The following is an 8964-nucleotide window of genomic DNA, read 5'->3' on the forward strand; positions in this document are numbered from 1 at the left end:
CATTTCGTATGACTCGCACTCACACTGTTACGAAAAAAGTTGTGACAGAGAGAGAGTGTATGTGGTGTCTCTCTCGCTCAATTTGTTGTGCATTGTTTTGCTCACAGCAGTGTGGAATGTGTGAGCCAGATGAGAAGGAAATTTTCATTTAATTTCCTGTCGGTGCTTGTACTGTTTACTAATTACTGAAAATGGAAAATTCGATTGTTGGTTCTTTTGATTATGTAAGTTTAGTAGAAAACTGTATGCGTGTGTTTCTATTCGAATATTATATGTACATTTAAACACAAAGACAATAGTTCAGTTTCCGTGAAGAACGGATCGTATGAAATCTCTTGTTTCCAAATGAGCTTTAATTTATGGTGGTTATGTTGGCTGTTCTACAATCAGGTTGAAGATTTCAATGAATTCCAAGCTGAGCGGGGTCACTGATACGCTAAATAACGATCAGCGCTTATTGCTAAAGAATGCCTTGTTCTTGGGTGCGGTGCCGATGTGAATCAACCTTCGGCAGATCAGCGCGAGGTTCCCAGTGTGGTAGCAGCGATTGCCTCCCATGATCACTGCGGGGCACCTTACTACATGCCAAATCGCTTGCCCAAGATATCGACTCGTCCTCCGCCCCTAAGGGGGATTCTTCGCGACTTTTGTCCTTGGAAAGTTGTCCGTATTTTTAGCTTCTCCCGGACACTCGCGTCCGGCCTCGTATACGATTTTCTGAACGAACTCGAAGACTGAGCCTCAAGGGGGAAAATTGGCGGAAACCCAGCGAAGCTTAACGCTAAGGAAGTCACACCCAATGCTTCTGGAATGAAGCATCAACCTCGGTGTCGCCCTGGACCGGCGACTGACTTGGTAGCTCTGATAGCTCCATCAAGCTATCCACAGTCCACCCTCGGCCACTAAGGAGAAGACGGATGAAAAGAAGATGGCCATCAAACAATTGGATCTTTGGACGCTCCCCAACTGGGCGCCTCCTAATAGCTATGTAGCTCTACTAGTTAGCTAGTTCCTAATAAATCTACTAATAGCTGATACTTACACAGCAGCAGTGTGTACCTTCAATAAACTACTACTGCTATTCTTAAGACCTCTTTAAGGTCTGAAAGTCGATTATTTTGTCATCATTTATATAATTTTAGGCTTAACAATCACCATTTTTGGTGTTGTTTAGGCTATAGCAAAAACTCAAGGTAGGATAAGAATCAATTAAATAATTGTATGAGCAGTATTTTTGTTATGGTGCGAAGTCTTAGTCATGCATGTCTAAGTGTATCTTGACTTGGACGTTATGTGGTTAAATTCTCATTGCAAGGGACTATGCTTCTATAATCGCGAAAAAAAGAAATACCCTCGATGGCCCGCGGTCATATTTGGCGGTCCAACATGGTTCTTTTTTTATTTTAATTTCCAAGTTTAACATATGCATTTAAATAAAATGTCAAAGTTTCGTCGAAAGGTGTTTATTTTGTTATTTTGGAAAGTATCAGGGTTTGAATATTTGGTGAAATTCTGTTTTGTGAAGAAATTAACCAATCACACTGATAGGATTCACAAATGTTGAGGATGTAAGGATTTAAAAAAAATAATATTTGTTGTTCTAAGGAGGACAACGCCTCTACATTTATGCCAGATGCTCAATCAGTATGGCTCCCCTCTGCCAGAAGGCACACACATTGCACGACGAGAGTGTGTGAAAGAAAGGGAATGAGTAATGAGTAAGCATGCCACAGATTTTCCACCTTTGTGGGACGGGTAAGCCCCAAAAGTATGCAAAGATTTGATATTTCATTCAAAAGCATATCTATGTATGTATGTTTATGATTATGTTTACATTTTGTACGAGCAATAATGCAGCTTCGAAGATGATAAAAAAAGTTAAGAATCATTTGCTAGACATTGACAAATAGGCACAAATTCCGGCAAGTAGTCGGCAGTTCCGCACAACGATTTTTTCTGAGGCTGTCGCTGTGAAGCACAGGAGAAGTTCGCCCCAGACTTTTTCTGCAGAAATCGCTGGATGCGACGATCCTCAAGAATCGGCATTCCGAACTGAACCACAAAGCGGGTATCTAGCCATTTGCTGGATGTTCCCGTTCACCGCCAGCGGACGCAGTAATCTAACCTGTTGTATGGTTATATGTGTTTGGAGGCGTTTCTTGTCATTTCTAGTCACGTCTTGGACACTCAAGTACTTGGTGGACAAACGATGATCTGCCTTGGGTGAAGGATAAGACACCGCCGCCGTACTCAATCTAACCAAAGCAGATTTTGTCCCCGGCACTGAAGCGGTCGTCTGCACTAGAAGCCAGACTGTGATTGGGTGCACTCAGGCCACAAAGGCGATCGAAACGAAAGCTCTGTGCTCTCAGGTGGGGAAGACTAACCAGACGATCTCATCCGCTTTCAAACTACTTCAGAAGCTCTCCACGTAATGCTGAAGAGCCGACGGGCATTGAAGGCCATTCACGCTCAACCGATACATAATCTTAATGTTGTACGCCTGAAATGTTTGATAGATATAGTGGTGCTCATCTCGCTAAGGTACACGTTTTATGGCGCCCTATAGCACAGGTATTCCTGATAGTGTGAGAGCTTCTGCCATCCCAAACCACAATTTTTTTCTTAGCTACTGTTTCTCTGTTATTTTAGAAGTCATTGCACTTTTTTGAAAAATCACCCAGCAGTCGAAAATTTCCAGTGTCCAAACCTTGTCAAGCCCCCTTATAATGTAAGAACATTCAGCTTTTCTTGTTGCTCCAGAGTGGATTGTATTAATATTTGTTCATCACAGCTGAGATTAGCCGGGGCGGGGCACTCTGCTACAGCGACTGCTCCCGGACTGGACTTCACCAAAAATGTGTTGTGCACTCGGACAGCGGCACAGCGATGGAGGTGAGGTTATTCGGCTAAGACAACTACGACAATTCTGGACAATTCAAAAGCTCAGCAATCCGTTGCCAAATAAATTTTAAATTTTGCATGTTGAAAAGTGGAATGTTCTATTTGCCAGGGTCCGCAGCAGATTTTTATACTGGGTACTCATAAAGAAGAAGGAAGTGTTTGTGACGATCCCATAAAGTGTACATACTCTTGAGTCGGACGCCGCCTCGGGCGCCCGTGGGCGTTATGACACTGGGCGTTATGACATGCACCCTTTATTTGTAGGTTGTAGTTTGAAAGGTATTTCAACATATATGTATGTAGTCTTAGAAATGAGTAATAATCTTTTCCTTCTCTTAATGCCGTTTACTCGTCTTTGGTGGACTAAAAGCATATGAAGGCCCCTCCCAGCACCTGCGAGACTCACATATTCTGTTAGTCTCGTTCATGGCGAATTTAAATACATATTTTAAATCTTTTGCTTAGGACTGCTGTCCTTGAACTGATGCTATTTTTCAGCTGGCTTTTCAGTTTCAGGGTGAGCTTTAGTTGCAGCTTGTAGTGCAGAAAACATAGGCTACCAACATTTATTTGTCCTTAGAGACACATATTTTGACAACCATCGTTATTTCAAGTAAATTTTGACCCAATGCCAATAAACTAAAAAAAAAATAATGCAGGCAAAAAATAAACAATGGCTCGAGTAACTGCAGAGCACTGTGCTCTGCTGAGTCTATACAGCTCGGCTGAGCGTTTCTTCGATCGATATGGCCATATCAATCTTGAGATTTTACAGGAAACGGTTTGCTGCCATCTCCTATTGGCATTTTGCTCGAACAATTCGTGCGTGAGGAGCCTGCACGTAGCCAGAGGCATCGCTACCTGCTTCTTCTCCGATAGGAGAGGATTCGTAGTACCCTGCCTTGCTAGCTCGTCGGCGGCGTCGTTCCCCTCGATGTCCCTGTGGCCTGGGACCCATATAAGGAAGAGGTCTAACTGCTCTGCGATCTCGTGCAGAGACCTTCGGCAGTCATTTACGGTCGCTGAGTTCGACGATATTGAGCCTAAAGCTTTAATAGCTGCTTTAATAGCTCACACAGCGTCTGCGGGAATTTTCCCGAGAATGCTATAGCAACATCGTCCGCATGCGCCACCACGCGGCAGCCACCCCCCTCTATCTCCTGCAGCAGTTCGTTTACTGCCACGTTCCATAGGAGGGGCGAGAGGACTCCGCCCTGCGGGGTGCCTCTACTGACAAATCTGGTGGACGTTGACGTCCCCAGTGATGCCTCAACCGTCTTGCATTGTAGCATCTGATCGGTCAGGCTCACCGTCCGGGAGTCAACCCCCAGGTCCGTCAGTGCACTCTTGATGGCGGTCGGGAGGATGTTATTAAGGGCGCCTTCTATGTCGAGGAAGGCTACCAGGGTGTACTCCTTACAGTTGAGGGACGCTTCTATGATCGATGTGATCGTGTGTAGGGCCGTTTCGGTGGATCTTCCTTTCCGATAGGCATGCTGGGAGTCTGAGATTAGACTAGGCGGAATATTTACCGTGAGATGCATCCCCAAAAGCCGTTCCATCGTCTTCAGGAGGAAGGACGATAGACTTATGGGTCTGAAATCTTTGGGGGCAGTGTGCGAGGGCTTGCCTGCCTTGGGGATGAAGACGACTTTGGTATGAAGCCAGGTTTCCGGGATATATCCATGGGAGAAGATTCCCTCGTATATCCTTTTGAGCCAATTAGTGGCTTTTTGTCCAGCGTGAATCAGTTGGGCAGGGATGATGCCATCTGGTCCCGCAGACTTGTATGGTTTGAAGCTTTTGATTGCCCAGGAAATGTTCTCCTGGCTTAGCAGGTTCATGATATCACTTGAGGCAACGGAAGGAGCCGCGATGTAGTGTGGTCTGTTTTCAACGCAGCCGGGAAAGTGGGTGTTAAGGAGAAGATTTAGCGACTCATTGCTGGACGTTGTCCATGATTGGTCAGCATTCTTCAGGTAGCCCAGAGTGGGTATAGTCTTCGAGAGAACTTTGCGCAAGCGCGAGGCTTCTGAGTTATTCTCAATGTCGCTACAGAACTTACGCCATGAGGCGCGTTTGGCTTTCCTCAGTTCTTTATTGTAAATTGACGGACTGGCCTTGTAATCGGCCCAGCTCTGCTCAGCGTTTTCAGCCTTAGCTTTATTGAAGAGTCTCCGGGAGGCTTTTCGGAGTTCCCTCAGTTTCGGATTCCACCATTCAGGTTTCTTCCGGCCAATGCACTTGCCAGAGGGGCAGGATTTATCGAGCGCCTCATTGCAGGCGTCGGTAAATAGTTTAGCAAGATGAGTCGTGGCTTCCCTGGAAATCTCCTCCTCAGGTGGAGTCTCAGGGAGAACACGACAGAGGTGGTCTGAGTACCGAGCCCAGTTTGTCCGCTTAAGGTTCCGGAATTGAGCTGGTCTCGGTAGTGAAAAAGAGAATACTGTTTCCACGTACCTGTGGTCCGAGAAGGAGTGCTCTTCCAGGACCCTCCAGAATACGATGTTCCCATGTAACTCATGAGAGGCAAGTGTGAGGTCCAGGACCTCCTTGCGGTTTTTAATAATGAAGGTGGGATCCCTCCCCCTATTTAATAGGACCATCTGAGTGGTCAGTAAATAGTTGAAAAGGTACTCACCCCTTTCGTTGGTGTCAGTGCTTCCCCACTGGCAGTGGTGTGCATTGGCGTCGCACCCTACAATTAGGCCGGTGTCCTTGGCCTCGCAGTCTGTGATTAGCGCGCTGAGCGCCTGTGGGCGTCTGGTTGGTCGTGTCCCATGTACGTGGAGCAGATTCTTAGTGAGCATCCCTGGCCTTCGAGGCCTTCGAGGCTCACTGCTGTTTGGTCTTCATTGCTGAAATTTGGGAGCAAAAATAAGTGCAAATCTCTTTTTGCAAGGATGCAGGTGCGAGTTTTACCTGCGGTGTCAGCTACGTATAGCTTATAGTCAAGAGTCCTCAGACCAGAGACCCTGTTTCCGAGGATCCAGGGCTCCTGAATGAGGACTATGTCGGCTCCACCCTTGGCTAGGTGGAGCAAGAGAGCAGCGCATGCTGCCTTACAATGGTGGAGGTTTATCTGCAGGAGTATCAGTGACATTCCTGAGGTTCACCTCCACCATTGTCTTATCGTGGTCGCTCTCCGAGGAGTCCAGCTCCTCCCCGACCCCGATGTGCTTGAGATCCCTAGTAAGATCGCTCACATCTGACACATAACCATCTAGGATGTCATCCGACACCACTGATGTCACGTCTGATACCGACCCAGGCTTGTTCTCTATTCTAGGGATCTCCGGGGGCTCCAGGTCTGGCTCGACCGTCGGTTGCATGCCCTTGGAGTCGGACTTGTACGGTACTACGACTATCTTCTTGTAGCCGTAGTCCACAGCGCCCTCCGTGTCGTGGAGAATTCTGACCGACTCCTCATTCAGGACGAGGATGATTTGGTGCCTCTGCCCGTTGCTCTCCTCTACCTTGGCCACCTTCCAATCGGCAGTGGGAAGGTGGGGGTTTCAGACCTGCAGAATCCGGAGAGTCTTATCCGGCTCTGCAGACTTCGCCGAGACTCTGGCCCTCGGCTTGCTGGGGATGTCCTCCCACTTCACGGCCTCCAGCTGGGCTCCTGGGTAGACCTCCTTGAGCGATGCTACCGCCTTCGTGTAGAGGGCTGCCGAGCGAGCATCTTGGCAGGCGATGGCTTTCACCCTGCCTTGGTGCCACCCAGCGTCCTCACACTTGGGCGGTGGTCCTCCATTTTCCTCCAACTCCTGGAGGAAGCGGTCTTGGAGCTCATTTTCCACGAGGTGCCATTTGTCCCGAGGAATCTGCCCGTCTTTGGAGCCCCTGTCTAGGACTCCAATCAGGGTTTTTCCTCTCGCCACCTCGGCAAACGAGCGGTTGTTCACGGTTTTCGTCCTCTTGGCCTGTTGGACTTGTGTGGCGGTGTCCTCCGCCGAGCGTTGCCGCTTGCTTGGGGCCTTGGCTGTGGCCTTGCCAGCTTTGGTTGGCTGGTAGTCGGGCAGGACTGTCTTGGCCCATCGCCGCGATTCGATTCCCTGGGCAGACGCCAGGAACACCGGGTCATCGTTGCCCAGGATGAAGGCCGCACGTCTCTTGTCTTGGAACTTGGGCCTATCTTTCGAGGCAGAGGCGCCGCCTGGCGGGGTTGTCAAGGGGTCCCCGGTCCCAAGGGGTCTGCCAGCCGCGATATCGCTCTGCATGGCCGCCACCCCGGTAACCGGGTCTCCCTTGGGGCACCCCGACGTGAATTGGCCCGATTGGCCTTTCGGTCCTCTCCTCGCAGCGCCTGCTGCCTCGAGACGGTGGACCGACTTAGTCTCCTTCCCCGTCTTTTTGGGCACTGGTTTCCCAGATGCGTTTGTAGAGGGATAGTCTTTTCCCTCCGGCATACCTCGGCAGGTATCCAGAGTCCGCATATAAGCGACCGAGCACCCCCTCGGCCATGCATCCTTCGGCATATGACAGTGTCACCTTGGATTGGGGTTATTTCACTGAGAGTTTTCTTCTCTCCGCCCGACTACAATTAGCCAGAATCCTGGCAGAGACATGACCGTACCAGGACCTGTTTCCAGCCGCCCTCACGGGGAGAGTATAGTCGCACTTCCGACGGTGTGTACAGTTACGGCGGGTGCCGGTTCGCTCGTGCCCACCTGTATCCTATGACGCGGAGCGCAGTCACCTTGGATCCAGGGCAAGCCGTGAACCCGAGGCGCCCGTGCCCCGTTCCGAGTCTACAGCTGTGACGAGCCGACCCGACTTCCGTTTATCCCCCTGTAGCACCCGAAGGCTGACGGCCCAACTTTTGTAACTTCAATGAGATATTCTGGTCTGAACAGTAACAATTTGTAACCTACATATATATATGTATACATTTTTTTTTTTTGTATTTCCTGACTGTGGCTTCATATACAAACTTTAAACGAGGGGGAACGTTGTGAGTTGCTGCGGACACCGCAACTCTACGGTTATACCCGATACTAAGTCAGTATAACTCTCCTCCGGCAGACGCCGCTAATATTAAACGACACGACAAAGAGTGCGTGCGAGAGAGACAGAAAATCAGTCTGAGCGTGACGTCGGGCGCTGCGTAGCCACTGGAAATTGATTTCTTGCTTTTGGCTACAAAAATGATCCGATCTGATCCAGATTCAGCTATCTGATAGATATGGTCATTATCTATGATTCTGCGTTTTTAGTTTTCTCGAATGTGCAATATTGTGGATGCAACAGATTTTCGTCTTTTGTGGGGGCGGAAGGGGGTGGGGCGAAATTCTGAGATATACGTTTGATAGTAAGATCTAACAGAAGTGCGGATACCAAATTTGGTTACTCTAGCCTTTATAGTCTCTGAGATTTGTGGATGCCCCAGATTTTCGTCCTTTGCGGGGGCGGAAGGGGGTGTGGCGAAATTTGGACACGAAACGGTCAAGGTCCGATATCACAGGAGTGTGGATACCAAATTTGGTTGCTCTGGCTCTTATAGGTTCTGAGATCCTTGAACTCATATTTTGCAATTGACAAAACCGACCATGAAACCTGTGTGTTAGAGAGAGACAGAGCGAGAAAGAATGAAATTGTTTTCTTGTTTCTGGCTATAATCATTATTCGATCTGGTTCAGATTTTGCACTGTAGAGGATATGGTCATCCTCACCGATTCTGCGTTTTTGGTTTTATCGTATCTTTAAAAATGTGGATGCCACAGATTTTCGTCCTTTGTGGGGGCGGAAGTGGGCGGGGCGAAGTTTTGAAATATTTTTGTAGCAGTGACATATCACAGAAGTCTGGATCCAAAACATCGTTGCTCTAGCTCTTATAGTCTTTGAGCACTAGGCGCTGAAGGGGACGGACGGACGGACAGACGGACGGACGGACAGACGGACAGACGGACAGACAGACATGGCTCAATCGACTCGGCTATTGATGCTGATCAAGAATATATATACTTTATGGGGTCTAGACGTTACACACATCCACTTTTACCACAAATCTAATATACCCCAATACTCATTTTGAGTATCGGGTATAAAAACTAAACG

Source organism: Drosophila miranda, chromosome XL (genome assembly GCF_003369915.1).
Source record: "Drosophila miranda strain MSH22 chromosome XL, D.miranda_PacBio2.1, whole genome shotgun sequence".
NCBI lineage: Eukaryota > Metazoa > Arthropoda > Insecta > Diptera > Drosophilidae > Drosophila > Drosophila miranda.